Below are 20,697 nucleotides of genomic sequence, written 5' to 3'. Positions count from 1 at the left end.
CCCAGACGACAAGCGTTACAGTATGTGGTCAATCTAATAGAAATACATAGAAAGCATTCTGTTTACCATAATTTTCAATGGCACACAATGCGAGCTTGCAGAGATATCTATCATACAGCACTGGCACTATGAGACAAAATGAGGCATATTCAATGGTGATATGGTTTCGTTGATATTTTGCTGATAGTAAAGCAAAGAACGAAGACATTGATGTACTCCTGTCTCAGTGTCTTACGGGTGAGAATATTTCCTTCTGATGATATCATTTGACCCCTTTATATTTAAATGTGTTGACCCTGTGTTTTTCCCCAGCCACTTGTACCCAGCTGGGATGCTGATAGTCCTCTTCTTAGTGTGTCTGAGTCCCAAGTGGTACCCTGTTACTTATGCAGCGCGCTACTTTTTTCAAGTCAAATGTAGTGCTCTATACAGGGAGTAGGGTGCCATTTGGAGCACAGCCCCTGTCTCACGTGACCTGAATAGGTAGTGCAGAGAGGGAGGAAGGGAGGAAGGGAGTAAGAGGGACTGGATGGGTACAGGAAATCCCTCTTCAAGTACAGTGCATTTGGAAAGTATTCAGACGCCTTGACTTTTTCCACATTTTGTTACGTTCCAGCCTTATTCTAAAATTGATTAAATGAAACATTTTCCACATCAATCTACACACAATACCACATAATGACAAAGTCGAAAACACATTTTTTGCAAATGTATTATAAATTAAAAACAGAAAACCCTTATTTACATAAGTATTCAGACCCTTTGCTATGAGACTCGAAATTGAGTCAGGTGCATTCTGTTTCTATTAATCATCCATGAGATGTTTCTACAACTTGATTGAAGTCCACCTGTGGTAAATTCAATTGATTGGACGTGATTTGAAAAGGCACACACCTGTCTGTATAAGGTTCCACAGTTGACAGTGCATGTCAGAGCAAAAACCAAGCCATGAGGTCAAAGGAATTGTCCATTGAGCTCCGAGACAGGATTGTGTCGAGCCACAGATCTGGGGAAGGGTACCAACAAATGTCTGCAGCATTGACAGTCCCCAAGAACACAGTGGCCTCCATCATTCTTAAATGGAAGAAGTTTGGAACCAACAAGAGTCCTCCTAGAACTGGTCAGGGAGGTGACCAAGAACCTGATGGTTACTCTGACAGAGCTCCAGAGTTCCTCTGTGGAGATCGGAGAGCCTTCCAGAAGGACAACCATCTCTACAGCACTCCACCAATCAGGCCTTTACCGTAGAGTGGCCAGACGGAAGCCACTCCTCAGTAAAAGGCACATGACAGCCCTCTTGGAGTTTGCCAAAAGGCACCTGAAGACTCTCAGACCATGAGAAACAAGATTCTCTGGTCTGATGAAACCAAATTTGAACTCTTTGGCTGGAATGCCAAGAGTCACGTCCGGAGGAAACCTGGCACCATCCCTACGGTGAAGCATGGTGGTGGCAGCAGCCAGAATCCGTACATCTCTGGGGAGACCTGAAAATAGCTGTGCAGCGATGCTCCCCATCCAACCTGAAAGAGCTTGAGAGGGTCTGCAAAGAAGAATGGGAGAAACTCCCCAAAAACTCCCCAATGTGTGCCAATCTTGTAGCGTCATACCCAAGAAGACTCAAAGCTGTAATCACTCCCACAGGTGCTCCAACAAAGTATTGAGTGAAGGGTCTGAATACTTACGTATGTAAATATGATATTTACGTTTTTATTTTTCAGACAGTTACAAAAGTATTTTAAATGTTTTTTGCTTTGTAAATATGGGGTATTGTGTGTAGATTGATGAGAGAGAAAAATACATTTTAGAATAAGGCTGTAATGTAACAAAAATTTTGAAAAAGTCAAGGGGTCTGAATTCTTTGCGATTGCACTGTATGTTTGTACACTACACGACCAAAAGAATGCTCGTCAAACATCTCATTCCAAAATCATGGGGATTAATATGGAGTTGGTACCTCCTTTGCTACGATAACAGCCTCGACTCTTCTGGGAAGGCTTTCCACTAGATGTTGGAACATTGCTACTATAACAGCTTCCACTCTTCTGGGAAGGCTTCCCACTAGATGTTGGAACATTGCTACTATAACAGCCTCCACTCTTCTGGGAAGGCTTCCCACTAGATGTTGGAACATTGCTACTATAACAGCCTCCACTCTTCTAGGAAGGCTTCCCACTAGATGTTGGAACATTGCTACTATAACAGCCTCCACTCTTCTGGGAAGGCTTCCCACTAGATGTTGGAACATTGCTACTATAACAGCCTCCACTCTTCTAGGAAGGCTTCCCACTAGATGTTGGAACATTGCTACTATAACAGCTTCCACTCTTCTGGGAAGGCTTCCCTCTAGATGTTGGAACATTGCTACTATAACAGCTTCCACTCTTCTGGGAAGTCTTTCCACTAGATGTTGGAACATTGCTACTATAACAGCCTCCACTTTTCTGGGAAGGCTTCCCTCTAGATGTTGGAACATTGCTACTATAACAGCTTCCACTCTTCTGGGAAGGCTTCCCACTAGATGTTGGAACATTGCTACTATAACAGCCTCCACTCTTCTAGGAAGGCTTCCCACTAGATGTTGGAACATTGCTACTATAACAGCTTCCACTCTTCTGGGAAGGCTTCCCTCTAGATGTTGGAACATTGCTACTATAACAGCCTCCACTCTTCTGGGAAGTCTTTCCACTAGATGTTGGAACATCGCCGCAGGGACTTTCTTCCATTCCGCCACAAGATAATTAGTGAGGTCAGTAAATTAGATATTTTACATTTTAAATTTTTAATAGATTTGCAAACATTTCTAAAAACCTGTTTTTGCTTTGTCATTATGGGGTATTGTGTGTAGATTGAGGGGGGAAAAAACGATTTAATACATTTTAGATTAAGGGTGTAACGTAAACCTTTTTGAAAAACGTCAAGGGGTCTGAAATGCTTTCCCGAATGCACTGTACACCAGTCACATCTGGTGTCACTGGCAACTCGTGTAAAAACACGACTGAGGATGCATTTGTGCCAAAGCAATACAACATGACACACGTAATACACTTGCTACAATTGGTACACTCACAACAAGTGTAACAATGCTGTGGAAATCGATCAACCTGGACTCGGGAGTCGACGTAACATAGTAAAACGCGTGCATGTGTTTGAGTGTGTGAGAAAGTCATGTGAATGTGCATAGAGGCAGTGCAGACAGTCAGAGGGTGCAGATAGACGTCGACATTTTTCTACCTCCATTTAGTAAGATATGTTATGTTTCTTTATGGTATGTATTCATTTGTATGCCCATCATCCATTTTATATGATATGTTATGTTCTCAAATTGTTTTGACATGTTACGAATTTCAATTTGTACAATAGGTAACGTTAGCTAGGCTAGTGGTTGGGGTTATGTTTAGGGTTAAGATTAGGGTTTGCATTATGGGAAGGGTTAACTAACATTCTCAAGCAGTTGCAAATCAGCTAAAATAATAAAGTAGTCCATGAGGTGATTTGAACACGCAACCTTTGAGATGCTAGATGATCATGTCACATGCCCACCCATGTCCCCGAAGCTTTCTTTTGACTGGGCTTGACGATTATATCAAATTCGTGAAAACATGGTCATTTAAGATATATATAAAATTACAGTGGCAAGAAAAAGTCTGTGAACCCTTCGGAAATACCTGGATTTCATAAAAACTTTGATCTGATCTTCATCTAGGTGACAACAATAGAAAAACACAGTCTGCTTAAACTAATAACACAAACAATTATACGTTTTCATGTCTTTATTGAACACACTGTGTAAACATTCACAGTGCAGGGTGGAAAAAGTATGTGAACTCTTGGGTTTAATAACTGGTTGACCCTCCTTTGACAGAAATAACCTCAACCAAACGTGTTCTGTAGTTGAGGATCAGACCTGTGCAACGGTCAGGAGGAAATTTGGACCATTCCTCTTTACACAACTGTTTCAGTTCAGCAAAATTCTTGGGATGTCTGGTGTGAATCTGCTCTTGAGGTCATGCCACAGCATCTCAAATCAGGTTGAGGTCAGGACTCTGACTGGGCTACTCCAGAAAACCTATGTTCTTCTGTTGTTGGTTTACTTCTGTGTTTACTTCTGGGTCGTTGTCCTGTTCCATCACCCAACTTCTGTTGAGCTTCAATTGGCGGACAGATAGCCTAACATTCTCCTGCAAAATGTCTTGATAATCTTTGGAATTCATTTTTCTGTTGATGATAGAAAGCTGTCCAGGCCCTGAGGCAGCAAAGCAGCCCCAAACCATGATGCTCCCTCCCCCATACTTTACAGTTGGGATGAAGTTGACGTGCTGTGCCTTTTTTCTCCACACATAGTGTTGTGTGCTCCTTCCAAACAACTCAACTGTAGTTTCATCTGTTCACAGAATATTTTGCCAGTAGCGCTGTGGAACATCCAGGTGCACTTTTGCAAACTTCAGACGTGCAGCAATGTTTTTTGGGGGATAGCAGGGGGGCTTCTTCCATGGTGTCCTCCCACGAACACTATTCTTGTTTAGTGTTTTACGTATCATAGACTCGTCAACAGAGATGTTAGCATGTTCCATAGATGTCTGTAAGTCTTTAGCTGACACTCTAGGATTCTTCTTAACCTCATTGAGCCTTCTGTGCTGTGCTCTTGCAGTCATCTTTGCAGGACGGCCAGGCCTAGGGAGAGTAGCAACAGCACTGAACTTTCTCCATTCATAGACAGTTTGTCTTACTGTGGACTGATGAACATCAAGGCTTTTAGAGATACTTTTGTAACCCTTTCCAGCTTTATGCACGTCAACAATTCTTAGGGCTTCTGAGATCTTGTTTGTTCAAGGCATGGTTCACATCAGGCAATGCTTCTTGTGAATAGCAAACTCAAATTTTGTGAGTGTTTTTTATAGGGCAGGGCAGCTCTAACCAACATCTCCAATCTCGTCTCATTGACTGGACTCCAGGTTAGCTGACTCCTGACTCTAATTAGCTTTTGGAGCAGTCAGTAGACTAGGGGTTCACATACTTTTTCCAACCTACACTGTGAATGTTTAAATGATGTATTCAATATAGACAAGAAAAATACAATAACTTGTGTGTTATTAGTTTAAGCACTCTATGTCTGTCTATTGTCGTGACTTAGATGAAGATCAGATCAAATTTGATGACCAATTTATGCAGAAATCCAGGAAATTCCAAAGGGTTCACATACTTTTTCTTGCCACTGTATATTTGTGTCCGTGGATGAATTTACTTCTACCAGATACCTTTTACGAAGTTTTTGCATTGAACCCCATTGCACTACGTTTTTGCCCATTGAATACCATTAAAGAAAGACTGTAGAAGTTCAAAAACTACAAGGCTACTTCCTGAAAAACAAGGCTACTTCCAAGAACTCGTACTTTCCCCCCATAAATGACATTCTTTATCGTGAATTATAAACTGAATTGTAAGGGATAACTTGGAATTTACTTGCAGCTTTGTGGGGGGATTTAGGTTGAGGTGGTATGCGGACATTACAGTTGTTATATGACGTTACAATTCACAGCTTGGCAAAATGGATAACCGGATTCTTTTTGGATTTGAGACCAAATGTTTCATATGAGGCGGCAGTACAGTGTCAACTTTAATTTGAGGATATTTACATGCACATATGTTTTACTTTTAGAAATGAAAGCACTTTATGCATCTAGTCCTCCCTTTTGAATCTGTTTTTTTTTCTCCATAATTATTTGGACAATTTCACTTTTAGTGTATTAAAATAGTCAAAAGTTTGATATTTGGTCCCATATTTCTAGCACGCGATGGCTACATCAGGCTTGTGGCTCTACAAACTTGTTGGATGCATTTGCAGTTTGTTTTGGTTGTATTTTGGATTATGTTTATGCCCAACAGGAACTGAATGATTAATAATGTATTATGTCATTTTGGAGTCACTTTTATTGTGAATAAGAAAAGGGAAAATTCGGAACACTTCTACATTGATGTGGATGCTACCATGATTCTGGATAATCATGACTGGATCATGAATAATGATGAGTAAGAAAGGAACAAAGATCATACCCACCAAAAAATGCTAAACTCCCCTTGGTTGTTCCACCAAATGATTGCTTTTTTGCGTCCCTTTGATATCTTAAGCAGAAATTTTGCATGAAAATATGGAATTTTCAAAGCCTGATATCATAAATGAAATACCCTTTAATATAGACCACATGGAAAATTCAACAAATCAGATTTCTAATATGAATAAAGACTTTCTGAAGTGCCGGAATTCAGTATTTTGACAGGTCCCCTCTGTGACACACTTCACCCCAACATTTCTTCAAGTTTTCATCATCATTGTAAAGCCCTGGTTATGTTGTTGCCTTGACAATGTCATTTCTGAAGATGATTATTTATTTCATATGATTAGTGATTCACTTTAAGGACCCTGTCACGTGAACCGAACTCTCGTTTTAATATGGTGAAACTATTCCTTTTTAAATATATATTTTTTTCAAAGCAAACTGTTACGGTGCGTGAATGAGGACCCAAAAGCGAATTAACGTAAACAGAGCTTCTTTAATAACAAAACAAACGTAGGCTCAGATGGACCGGCAGATTCCGACAGGACAGGACAAGGTTGCAGCAAACATGACGATAGTCTGGTTCAGGCATGAATAACACAAACAAGAATCCGACAAAGACAGAAACAAAAACAGAGAGAGATATAGAGGACTAATCAGAGGGAAAAAGGGAACAGGTGGGAAAAGGGGTGACGAGGTAGTTAGGAGGAGACAAGGAACAGCTGGGGGAAAGAGGGGGAGAAAAGGTAACCTAATAACGACCAGCAGAGGGAGACAGGGTGAAGGGAAAGGACAGAAACAAGACACAACATGACAATACATGACAGTACCCCCCCACTCACCGAGCGCCTCCTGGCGCACTCGAGGAGGAAACCTGGCGGCAACGGAGGAAATCCTCGATCAGCGCACGGTCCAGCACGTCCCGAGAGGGAACCCAACTCCTCTCCTCAGGACCGTACCCCTCCCAATCGACTAGGTACTGATGACCACGGCCCCGAGGACGCATGTCCAAAATCCTACGGACCCTGTAGATGGGTGCGCCCTCGACAAGGATGGGGGGGGGGGGGGGAAGACGAGCGGGGGCGCGAAGAACGGGCTTGATACAGGAGACATGGAAGACCGGGTGGACGCGACGAAGATATCGCGGAAGAAGAAGTCGAACTGCGACAGGATTAATGATCTGAGAAATACGGAACGGACCAATGAACCGCGGGGTCAACTTGCGAGAAGCGGTCTTAAGGGGAAGGTTCTGAGTGGAGAGCCAAACTCTCTGACCGCGACAATATCTAGGACTCTTAGTTCTACGCTTATTAGCAGCCCTCACAGTCTGCGCCCTATAACGGCAAAGTGCAGACCTGACCCTCTTCCAGGTGCGCTCGCAACGTTGGACAAAAGCCTGAGCGGAGGGGACGCTGGACTCGGCGAACTGAGATGAGAACAGCGGAGGCTGGTACCCGAGGCTACTCTGAAAAGGAGATAGCCCGGTCGCAGACGAAGGAAGCGAGTTGTGGGCGTATTCTGCCCAGGGGAGCTGTTCTGACCAAGACGCAGGGTTGCGAAAAGAAAGACTGCGTAAGAGGCGACCAATAGTCTGATTGGCCCGTTCTGCTTGACCGTTAGACTGGGGGTGAAAGCCGGAAGAGAGACTGACGGAAGCCCCAATCAAACGGCAAAACTCCCTCCAAAATTGAGACGTGAATTGCGGACCTCTGTCCGAAACGACGTCTGACGGAAGGCCATGAATTCTGAAAACATTCTCGATGATGATTTGTGCCGTCTCTTTAGCAGAAGGAAGCTTAGCAAGGGGAATAAAATGAGCCGCCTTAGAGAACCTGTCGACAACCGTAAGAATAACAGTCTTCCCCGCTGACGAAGGCAGTCCGGTGACAAAATCTAAGGCGATGTGAGACCACGGTCGAGAGGGAATGGGAAGCGGCCTGAGACGGCCGGCAGGAGGGGAGTTACCGGACTTAGTCTGCGCGCAGACCGAACAAGCAGCCACGAAGCGACGCGTGTCATGCTCCCGGGTGGGCCACCAAAAACGCTGGCGAATGGAAGCAAGTGTACCCCGAACGCCAGGGTGGCCGGCTAACTTGGCAGAGTGAGCCCACTGAAGAACGGCCAGACGAGTAGGAACGGGAACGAAAAGAAGGTTCCTAGGACAAGCGCGCGGCGACGGAGTTTGAGTGAGTGCTTGCTTTACCTGCCTCTCAATTCCCCAGACAGTCAACCCGACAACACGCCCCTCAGGGAGAATCCCCTCGGGGTCAGTGGAGGCTACTGAAGAACTGAAGAGACGAGATAAAGCATCAGGCTTGGTGTTCTTAGAGCCCGGACGATAAGAAATCACGAACTCGAAACGAGCGAAAAACAGCGCCCAGCGCGCCTGACGCGCATTAAGTCGTTTGGCAGAACGGATGTACTCAAGGTTCCTATGGTCAGTCCAAACGACAAAAGGAACGGTCGCCCCCTCCAACCACTGTCGCCATTCGCCTAGGGCTAAGCGGATGGCGAGCAGTTCGCGGTTTCCCACATCATAGTTACGTTCCGACGGCGACAGGCGATGAGAAAAATACGCGCAAGGGTGGACCTTGTCGTCAGAGAGGGAGCGCTGAGAAAGAATGGCTCCCACGCCCACCTCTGACGCGTCAACCTCGACAACGAACTGTCTAGTGACGTCAGGTGTAACAAGGATAGGTGCGGATGTAAAACGATTCTTGAGGAGATCAAAAGCTCCCTGGGCGGAAACGGACCACTTAAAGCACGTCTTGACAGAAGTAAGGGCTGTGAGAGGGGCTGCCACCTGACCGAAATTACGGATGAAACGACGATAGAAGTTCGCGAAGCCGAGAAAGCGCTGCAGCTCGACGCGTGACCTAGGGACGGGCCAATCAATGACAGCTTGGACCTTAGCGGGATCCATCCTAATGCCTTCAGCGGAAATAACAGAACCGAGAAATGTGACGGAGGAGGCATGAAAAGAGCACTTCTCAGCCTTCACAAAAAGACAATTCTCTAAAAGGCGCTGGAGGACACGTCGAACGTGCTGAAGATGAATCTGGAGTGACGGTGAAAAAATCAGGATATCGTCAAGGTAAACGAAAACAAAGATGTTCAGCATGTCTCTCAGGACATCATTGACTAATGCCTGAAAGACAGCTGGAGCGTTAGCGAGGCCGAAAGGAAGAACCCGGTATTCAAAGTGCCCTAACGGAGTGTTAAACGCCGTCTTCCACTCGTCCCCCTCCCTGATGCGCACGAGATGGTAAGCGTTACGAAGGTCCAACTTAGTGAAAAACCTGGCTCCCTGCAGGATCTCGAAGGCTGAAGACATAAGAGGAAGCGGATAACGATTCTTCACTGTTATGTCATTCAGCCCTCGATAATCTATGCAGGGGCGCAGGGACCCGTCCTTCTTCTTAACAAAAAAAAACCCCGCTCCGGCGGGAGAGGAGGAGGGGACTATGGTACCGGCGGCAAGAGCTACAGACAAATAATCTTCGAGAGCCTTACGTTCGGGAGCCGACAGAGAGTATAGTCTACCCCGGGGGGGAGTGGTTCCCGGAAGGAGATCAATACTACAATCATACGACCGGAGTGGAGGAAGAGAGGTGGCCCTGGACCGACTGAACACCGTGCGCAGATCGTGATATTCCTCCGGCACCCCTGTCAAATCACCAGGCTCCTCCTGTGAAGAAGAGACAGAGGAAACAGGAGGGATAGCAGACATTAAACATTTCACATGACAAGAGACGTTCCAGGAGAGGATAGAATTACTAGACCAATTAATGGAAGGATTATGACAAACTAGCCAGGGATGGCCCAAAACAACAGGTGTAAAAGGTGAACGAAAAATTAAAAAAGAAATGGTTTCGCTATGATTACCAGAAACAGTGAGGGTTAAAGGTAGCGTCTCACGCTGAATCCTGGGGAGAGGACTACCATCCAGGGCGAACAAGGCCGTGGACTCCCTTAACTGTCTGAGAGGAATGTCATGTTCCCGAGCCCAGGTCTCGTCCATAAAACAGCCCTCCGCCCCAGAGTCTATTAAGGCACTGCAGGAAGCTGACGAACCGGTCCAGCGTAGATGGACCGACAAGGTAGTGCAGGATCTTGAAGGAGAGACAGGAGTAGTAGCGCTCACCAGTAGCCCTCCGCTTACTGATGAGCTCTGGCTTTTACTGGACATGAAGTGACAAAATGACCAGCAGAACCGCAATAGAGACAGAGGCGGTTGGTGATTCTCCGTTCCCTCTCCTTAGTCGAGATGCGGATACCTCCCAGCTGCATAGGCTCAGCACCCGAGCCGGCAGAGGAAGATGGTAGTGATGCGGAGAGGGGGGCAACGGAGAACGCGAGCTCCTTTCCACGAGCTCGGTGACGAAGATCAACCCGTCGCTCAATGCGAATAGCGAGTTCAATCAAGGAATCCACGCTGGAAGGAACCTCCCGGGAGAGAATCTCATCCTTTACCTCTGCGCGGAGACCCTCCAGAAAACGAGCGAGCAAAGCCGGCTCGTTCCAGCCACTGGAGGCAGCAAGAGTGCGAAACTCAATAGAGTAGTCTGTTATGGATCGATTACCTTGACATAGGGAAGACAGGACCCTGGAAGCCTCCTCCCCAAAAACAGATCGATCAAAAACCCGTATCATCTCCTCCTTAAAGTCCTGATACTGGTTAGTACACTCAGCCCTTGCCTCCCAGATTGCCGTGCCCCACTCACGAGCCCGTCCAATAAGGAGAGATATGACGTAGGCGACACGAGCAGTGCTCCTGGAGTAAGTGTTGGGCTGGAGAGAAAACACAATATCACACTGGGTGAGGAACGAGCGGCATTCAGTGGGCTCCCCAGAGTAACACGGCGGGTTATTGATTCTGGGCTCCGGAGATTCGAAAGCCCTGGAAGTGGCCGGTGGATCGAGGCGGAGATGGTGAACCTGTTCTGTGAGGTTGGAGACTTGGGTGGCCAGGGTCTCAACGGCATGTCGAGCAGCAGACAATTCCTGCTCGTGTCTGCCTAGCATCGCTCCCTGGATCTCGACGGCTGAGTGGAGAGGATCCGAAGTCGCTGGGTCCATTCTTGGTCGGATTCTTCTGTTACGGTGCGTGAATGAGGACCCAAAAGCGAATTAACGTAAACAGAGCTTCTTTAATAACAAAACAAACGTAGGCTCAGATGGACCGGCAGATTCCGACAGGACAGGACAAGGTTGCAGCAAACATGACGATAGTCTGGTTCAGGCATGAATAACACAAACAAGAATCCGACAAAGACAGAAACAAAAACAGAGAGAGATATAGAGGACTAATCAGAGGGAAAAAGGGAACAGGTGGGAAAAGGGGTGACGAGGTAGTTAGGAGGAGACAAGGAACAGCTGGGGGAAAGAGGGGGAGAAAAGGTAACCTAATAACGACCAGCAGAGGGAGACAGGGTGAAGGGAAAGGACAGAAACAAGACACAACATGACAATACATGACACAAACATTGAACGTCTAAATAGTCAAATCATAGTGTAAAATTGGGTGAGTTGGTTCCGCTCTTTTTAGCCATTTTCTGGTGTTTTGTGGCTGTTACCCACAGATAGACGGGCTAGAAACGTTTTAACAATGAAATGTTTTTGTTAAGCTCGTTTTGAATCGTCACTCTGTGTTGCACACAACAAGCTTGTCACAGGTGGATTTCTGGATGATTTAAGATGAATTCGTCAACCCTGTTACACAGGTTGATGTTTATTGTCATGAATCTCCCCCTGGAGGCAGAACTGAGCAATTTCCGCTAGCTGGGCCAGCTGCAAAGTCCAAATTGGTTTTACACTTGTTTTTCAGTACTTGTTTTTCAGTACCAGAATAGTATTCATTTATGGGTCCATCAATATGAATTCTTTATACTATATTGGTATTCCCATTAGCTGACGCCATGAAACAGCATTCAATTCTACTTCAAAGCTCATATGCATTTAATGGCATTTAATGCAGAATACAGATATTACAATAGAAACATTATATTGCATGCCTTTACCAAGTTGTTTTCTCTTTTTTTTTACCAGGTAAGTTGACTGAGAACACATTCTAATTTACAGCAACGACCTGGGGAATTTATCCTTTGACAAGATAAACCATCCACCTGACAGGTGTGGCATATCAAGAAGCTGATCATTACACCGGTGCACCTTGTGCTGGGGGGCAATAAAAGGACACTCTAACATGTGCAGTTTTGTCACACAATACAATGCCACAGATGTCTCGAGTTTTGAGCAATTGGCGTGCTGTCTGCAGGAATGTCCACCAGAAGTGTGCTCTTCACGCATGAATCCCGGTTTCAACTGTACCAGGCAGATGGCAGACAGCATGTTTGGCGTCGTGTGGGCGAGCGGTTTACGGATGTCAACATTGTGAACAGAGTGGTGGTGGTGGGGTTATGGTATGGGCAGGCAGGCAGGCATAAGCTATGGACAACGAACACAATTGAGGCCCATTGTCATGCCATTCATTCCCCGCCATCACCCATGTTTCAGCATGATAATGCACTGCCCCATAACGCAAGGATCTGTACACAATTCCTGGAAGCTAAAAATATCCCAGTTCTTCCATGGCTTGCATACTCACCAGACATGTCACCCATTGAGCACGTTTGGGACGCTCTGGATCGATGTGTACGACAGCCTGTTCCAGTTCCCACCAATATCCAGCAACTTCGCACAACCGTTGAAGAGGAGTCGGACAACATTCCACGGGCCACAATCAACAGCCTTTTTATCTGTATCATGTGAAATCCATAGACTAGGGCCTAATTAATGTATTTCAGTTGAATGATTTCCTTATATGAACTATGACCCAGTCAAATCTTTGAAATTGTTGCATGTTGCATTTATAATTACGCCTGCTACATTAGGTGAGTGTCCTGGCCTGCTCTCTAAATGAATCCAAAATTGCATCATATTCCCTATGTAGTGCGCTACTTTGACCAGGACCAAAAATAGTGCACTATATAGGGAATAGGGTACCAGTGGGATCAAACCATTTGGTGTTGCTTATCTTTTGCACTACTCTGTAAACCTCAACCTGCCTCTCTCGCACAGGACTTTTCTGATCCCCCGGCACATGGGCACCTCTACAATTAACACATACCACTACTTTCCCCAATGCTACACATTCCTATTGTCTCATGACCTTCTGCACACTTCTTACACCTAGGATCCTCCCCCCTACACACTGCTGCCACATGCCCATAAGCGTGACACCTGTAACAACGTAATGTGTTCGACACAGAATCTCGCACAGGATAACTTATATATCCTAACATCACTTTGTGATGAAGAACAGACTCTTCTGTCTCTCCACTCATGCCACCCTGTCTGCGTCGCACCAAACAGTGAGCGTCACAAACACCGGGAATCTTCCCCTTTAGTTGGTCAGCTTTCACATTTATGGTCACTCCAGTAATCGCTCCTTTCAACGGCGCCCTTTCTTGAGAGCAAAAAAAAAACAATCACAAGTCTTGCCTCTGGTGAAAGCACTGCTGCTTTCCTCCTGGTTCACTGAGCGCGTGCAGCAGGGGTAATACATGGAATGTGGTCAAACACATCAAACATATGGAAACAACGTTTGACTCCGATCCATTTATTCCATTCCAGCCATTACAACGAGTCAGTCCTCCTATAGCTACTCCCACCAGCCTCCTCTGGTATATATATATATATATATATATATATATATATATATATATATATATATATATATGTGTGTATTTTTTTTAATACTGTTTTGGTCGTTTTTGTTCTGAACCCACTGCTCGCAAGTCATTGTGACTTCGTCAAGTTCGCCACCCACCGCCCACATTTGGTGGCGCATGCCGGTCTGCCTTGTCTAACCACCATATACTAAATATCCTCACAAGCCATTAGCCAGCCAGACATATGCAGTGTCATAAGTTGGAAGATGATGAATATTACATTATGAAGTTATTATTTAAGAGCATTGAAGATAAATCACAATCAGTCCCCAAAATAATATTGTGCCAGCTAACTAGCAGATTTACATCAATCATCAATATCAATGATCAGCTAATAGCCCACCCTCTGTTCCTGATGTCAATGATGTCAATAGGAGGCACTGTAATTAGCTTGCTTACAATTTGCGATGATGAGTGAGTGTGCTGTTGCAGAAATAAATAGGCCTATGTTATGTAATTTTTACAAAATAAAAAAAACAAACATTTTGAGCACTTGCCCCTTGACAGTCTGTAACACTGCACTGGTGTGAAAGCTGCACAAATTACGTAACACTGCGCCACTCTCCCTTTCAGAGCGAAGGACAATGAGGAGTTGGTATGCACATGACAGGCCGACAGGCTGACTACTGTCTCTTAGAAAACACATCCCTTTCATCTTTTACAATTTACAGGAAGCAGAACGAGAGATGCATTCATATTTGAATCGTGCATACATAAATGAGCTAGCTGTATAATACTATAGCTGTGAATACTATTTATCCTAATCCGTGCTTTGCTATATCATCTTTCTGTTGTGAGTGTGTTGCTGTGGGTTTGTTTTTCCCAATTATTTTAGAAGATGCTGAGTATACTATAACTTATGACACAATTCCAATTGCATTACAACCTGACCTGTGATGTATGGTTTTCAACAGTAGAGGGCAGTAGAGATTCATATATGGTGGAAACCACTCACCAGTCAATTATTTTTCCCGAGACAAGGGACAGACAGCCGAAACACAACTCAACACTAAATATCCACACGTATTTGATGGAATGCGTTGTAAAAGTTGGCGGTAAGTTCCCTAAACGAGACTCCTAAATGCTCCTCTAGAAGGCATTGATTGAGCACACATTCCAAAAGAGCACCAAGGTTACAGCAAAGGAAGTAAACAGAGAGAAAAAAAACACACATAGAATGATTGATATTTGAGTCGCCTCTGGCCTTAAGAAAAAAAAAAGAAAAGAAAAAAAAGAAATACATTTTATGGCTTAGGGGCATACACTGGTGATTTCTAAATAAAATGCTTTGAATCCTTGTCAGTAATCAGCTCCATAGCAGAAGTTGGTTCTTCTGTGACCTTTTGACTCTCTGGAGGGCATGTTTAGTTAGATCAGATGAGATTGTGCTGAGCTGGAAAAAAACATGTACACACACCAAGGTTATTAAACTAAAACTGAAACTAATCATGAAAAAACAATTGAGGAAACTAAAATAAAATAAAATAATAATAAGCTTGTGCATCACTATCCCTTGCTATCCCTAGCTAACAGGGAAAAAATGGCTAAGTAGCTAACTTGATTCTTCTGACATGTACTACTAAAGTTAAAAAGCTTTAGATTGGTTACACCAGTCTCTGCGCCATTCCTTTTAAATCCAAGTCACATTAAGATTGACTTTATATCATTTAAACCTAACCTACGACTTGACCCATCACCTTATGTATTACTGCCCCCCAATTGCACACTGGCCCTTGAGGAATAACAAAGAATGTCTTGGAGCAACCAAGTAACCTACCCAGGGAGCACAACACGTATTTTCAGCATCTTTTCAATCAAAAATAATGATTGTCAACGTCTTTTGCTCATAGGGAACAAGTTATTTGATGTTCATTGAAATCCGTTAGTTATGTGTTCTGTTCTCTAGACTGTGTTGTGTAATGTTAAGTAGCCTGGCTGTGAATGTGATGCAGAGCAATGTCGACTGGTCTTTGTTATCTAATTGATTGTCCGAGACAAGAGGGAGTTACACTAAGTATACAAAACACGAAGAACTTGCTCCATGACATAGACTTTACCAGGTGAATCCAGGTGAAAGGTATGCTCCCTCATTGATGTCACTTGTTGAATCCACTTCAATCAGTGTAGATGAAGGGTGAGGAGACAGGTTAAAGAAGGATTTTTAAGCCTTGAGATAATTGAGACATGGATTGTGTTTGTGTGCCATTCAGAGGGTGAATGGGCAGGACAAAAGATTGAAGTGCCATTGAACGGGTTATGGTAGTAGGTGCCAGGCGCACACGTCTGTGTCAAGAACTGCAACGTTGCTGGGTTGTCACGCTCAACAGTTTCCTGTGTGTCAAGAATGGTCCAACACCCAAAGGACATCCAGCCAACTTGACACAACCGGGGGAAGCATTGGAGTAAACAAGAGCCAGCATCCCTGTGGAATGCTTTCGACGCCTTGTAGAGTCCACGCCCCAAAGAATTGAGGCTGTTCTGAGGGCAAAGGTAAAGGGCAAGCGCAGCGCAATATTACGGTGTTCCTAATGTTTGATAAGTGAAATAGTTTTGCTTCCAAATCATCTAATTGAATGTATTAAAAAGCAGCTTGTCTGCGGTTGAATTGGTGTGGGCGTACCACATCAGCAGAATGATGTGGGCGTGTTCCAATCATAAAAAATATGAATGCGAGTAGGCCGCTGATTGGCCAGCTCATCCTTCTCAGGAGGTAATAGCAAGCATTTTTGAGGTGTGGTTTTTGAAGTGCTTTTTTTCAGCAATTTATCCTTCAGACACTAACCATATTTTTTCCAACCCTATGCAGATCACTTCTTACTCTAAACAGGCCTGTATAGAATGCCGTACTCACTTTGAATCTGGTATACATTGCCAGTACACTTCCATCACCCCAGTGAGTGTTGTCACACATTCTTTCTTAAAGTGACTGTACAGTGGAAATCTCATTTTTAAAAGGTAATGTTCTGTTGACGCATACCCAGATAATGTAGTATGACTCATCCTATACTCGTCTTTGTGTCCAAAGGGTTGGGGAAAAAATGGTTTGTTTACTAAATGTACTTCATGGCCAAGTAGTCCTAGGGATGAGTATTACGTGAACATCACCCTTACCAGATATGCGTGTTTATCTAGAACAAACCTATTTTTTGGCTATGTGTGTGTGTGTGTACGTGTCCCTCCTCTGTGTGTGCGTGTATGTGCGAGTGTACGTGTGTGCGTGTGTCATGCCTCAAAATTTGCCAAATGTCTTTTTCACCTCTCTGCACAAGATGCACACTTTGGGGAGTAAAACACCAATATAGTCTGTTCTATTGTTTTACTAACATTTTATCATGTTCGGGCCGTGCATGAGCAATCTTCTCACATAAAGGCCATATGGGAAAAACACTGAGTAGATGTCAACAGTACACTTCTGTGTACAAAACGGGACATAATAGCTAACATTAGCCTGGAATGATGAAGTGCAAAATGCTCTCCTATTCTAGCTGGAAGAATCCTTCTATTCAGCCTGTACCAGGTAGCAGCCTTCCTCCTCGCCCGCCCCACTCATGCCCGGTTATGTCAAGGGGGCCGGTGCCAGTCTAGCACCCAGTGTGCCACACTCAATGGGCCTTTGTGGACACTGCCATCCTTCCCTCCTGACCAACCCCCGCTGTCCATTCAGGACGGTCGCATCGCACGCCCACTCCGTGCCTGCCGTGCTCTGTCTCACAATGTGTCCCTGTCACGGGCGCCTCGTTGTCATGCACAGGCCGTGGTATTCGCCTGGAACGGCGCGCTCCTTGACGCCTGTCACAGGATAAGGGAAACTAGGGAAACAGGCTTGTGATAGGGTGGTGATGACTGCTTCCTAAATCCGTTGATAAGTCATTCAAATCTCCCTATTATAGTCTGGGAAGATTCCTCACTACGGAAGCTAGTGGGAAATTTAATGGCATCATCCCTTTAACGATGAGGAAAGATGAGATGAGATAAGATGAGATGGTAAACAAAAATAAGACCCTCAAGAAATTCCACAGATTCACAATTGAGAGCATCCTGTCGGGCTGTATCACCGTCTGGTACGGCAATTGCACTGTCCGCCAACCAGCCGCAGGGCTCTCCAGAAGGTGGTGCCGTCAGCGCAGTACATCACCAGGGGAACACTGCCTGCCCTCCAGGACATCTACATCACCTGGTGTCACAGGAAGGCCACCCGAGCCACGTCCTGTTCGCCCCGCTGCCATCTAGATGGCGTAGACGGTACAGGTGCATCAAAGCTGGGACCGTGAGAAAGATAAACGGCTTCTATCTCCAGGCCATCAGTCTGTTAAATAGTCACCACATGCCGGCCTCCGCCCTGTACCCTGCCTTGACACTTAGTCTTTTATTTGTATAATTTGTTTTATTTAACCTCTATTTAACTAGGCAAGTCAGTTAAGAACAAATTCTTATTTACAACGACAGCCGACCAAAAGGCAAAAGGCCTCCTGCGGGGATGGGACAAAACACACATCACGACAAGAGAGACACCACAACACTACATAAAGAGAGACCTAAGACAACAGCATAGCATGGCAGCAACAGGTGACAACACAGCATGTTAGCAACACAACATGACAACAACATGGTATCAACACAACATGGCAGCAGCCCAACATGGTAGCAGCACAAAACATTGAACAAACATTACAGGGCACATACAACAGCACAAAGGGCAAGAAGGTAGAGACAACAACACATCACACGAAGCAGCCACAACTGTCAGTAAGAGTGTCCATGACTGAGTCTTTGAATGAAGAGATAAAACTGTCCAGTTTGAGTGTTTGTTGCAGCTCTTTCCAGTCGCTAGCTGCAGCGAACTGAAAAGAGGAGCGACCCAGGGATGTGTGTGCTTTGGGGACCTTTAACAGAAAGGGTCTGGCAGAACAAGTGTTGTATGTGGAGGATGAGGACTGCCTGTACCAGGTATCTTAGACAGGGGGGTGTGAGGCCTAAGAGTGTTTTATAAATAAGCATCATCCAGTGGGTCTTGTGACAGGTATACAGAGATGACCAGTTTACAGAGGAGTACAGACAGGCAGTGGCTGCTGTCTCAGCCACTGCCTGTCACCAAGGGTGTTCCCAAAGGCTCGATCCTAGGCCCCATGCTCTTCTCAATTTACATCAACAACATAGGTCCTATAACATCAACAACATGTGACCTATAAGGAGCATTGGTGGCAAATCTGATGGCCGAATGGTAAAGAACATCCAGCAAGCTCAAGAGCACCCTTACCTACCGATGTATAAATTACTTCTCCGTAATCTAGCATGGGTAAGATGGTCATCTGAATCCGGGTTAGTTTGGCAGCTGGGGTGAAAGAGGAGCGATTACGAAAACAAGGAAACATGCAGAAGGTAGTCTAGTGGTTAGAAAGTTGGACCAGTAACCGAAAGGTTGCTAGGTCGAATCCCCAAGCTAATAAGGTAAAATTATGTTGTTTTGCCCCTGAACAAGGCAGTTAACCCACTGTTCCTAGACTGTCATTGTAAATAAGAATTTGTTCTTAACTGACTTGCCTGGTTAACATAAATAAATGTAAAAAACAAGTATAGATTTAACCTTAGCCTGCAGCTTTGATGTGTGCTGAGAGAAAGACAGTGTACCGTCTAGCCATACACCCAAGTACTCGTACGAGGTAACAACTTCAAACGCTAAACGCTCAGAGGTAGTAATCACACCTGTGGGGAGAGGGATATTATTCTTGCCAAACCACATGACCTTTGTTTTGGAGGTGTTCAGAACACGGTTAAGGGCTAAGTGCAGAGAAAGCTTGTTGAACACTAAGAAAGCTTTGTTGTAGAGCGTTTAACACAAAATCCGGGGAAGGGCCAGCTGATTATAAGACTGTAACGTCTGCATATAAATAGATGAGAGAGCCTCTTACCGCCTGAGCTATGTTGTTAATGTAAATTGAGAAGAGTGTGGAGCCTAGGATCGAACCTTGTGGTACTACCTTGGTAACAGGCAGTGGCTGAGACAGCAGATGTTCTGACTTTATACACTGCACTCTTTGAGAGTGGTAGTTAGCAAACCAGGCCAAAGATCCCTCAAAGACACGAATACTCCTTAGCCGTCCCACAAGAACGGAATGGTTTACCGTATGAAAAGCTTTGGCCAATTCAATAAAAACTGCAGCACAACATCTCTTAGAATCAAGGGCAATGGTGGCATCACTGAGGACCTTAAAGGTTGCGGTGACACATCCATAACCTGAGCGGAAATCAGATTGCATACCAGAGAGAATACTATAGACATCAAGAAAGCCAGTCAGTTGATTATTGACAATTTTTTTCCAACACTTTTGATAAAAAGGGCAAAATGGAGCAGGTTTCCATCAAGGATCTCTCTGTACTTTGCTCCGTTCATCTTTCCCTCGATCCTGACCAGTCCCTGCCACTGAAAAACATCCCCACAGCATGATTCTGCCACCACCATGCTTCACCGTAGGGGTGGTGCAAGGTTTACTTTAGACGTGACGCTCGGCATTCAGGCCAAAGAGTTCAATCTTGGTTTCATCACACAAGAGAATCTTGTTTCTCATGGTCTGAGAGTCCTTTCGATGGCTTTCTGCAAACTCCAAGCGGGTTGTCATGTGCCTTTTACAGAGGAGTGGCTTCCGTCTGGCCACTCTACCATAAAGGCCTGATTGGTGGAGTGCTGTAGAGATGGTTGTCCTTCTGTAAGGTTCTCCCATCTCCACAAAGGAACTCTGGAGCTCTGTCAGAGTGACAATCGGGTTTTTGGTCACCTCCCTGACCTAGGCTCTTCTCCCCTGAATGCTCAGTTTAGCCAGGCGACCAGCTCTAGGAAGAGTCTTGGTGGTTTCAATCTTCTTCCCTTTAAGAATGATGGAAGCCACTGTGTTCTTGGGAACCTTCAATGCTGC

This window comes from Oncorhynchus mykiss, chromosome 19 (genome assembly GCF_057628025.1).
Source record: "Oncorhynchus mykiss isolate SJ-2025 chromosome 19, ASM5762802v1, whole genome shotgun sequence".
NCBI lineage: Eukaryota > Metazoa > Chordata > Actinopteri > Salmoniformes > Salmonidae > Oncorhynchus > Oncorhynchus mykiss.
Note: the sequence above shows the minus strand (reverse complement) of the source record.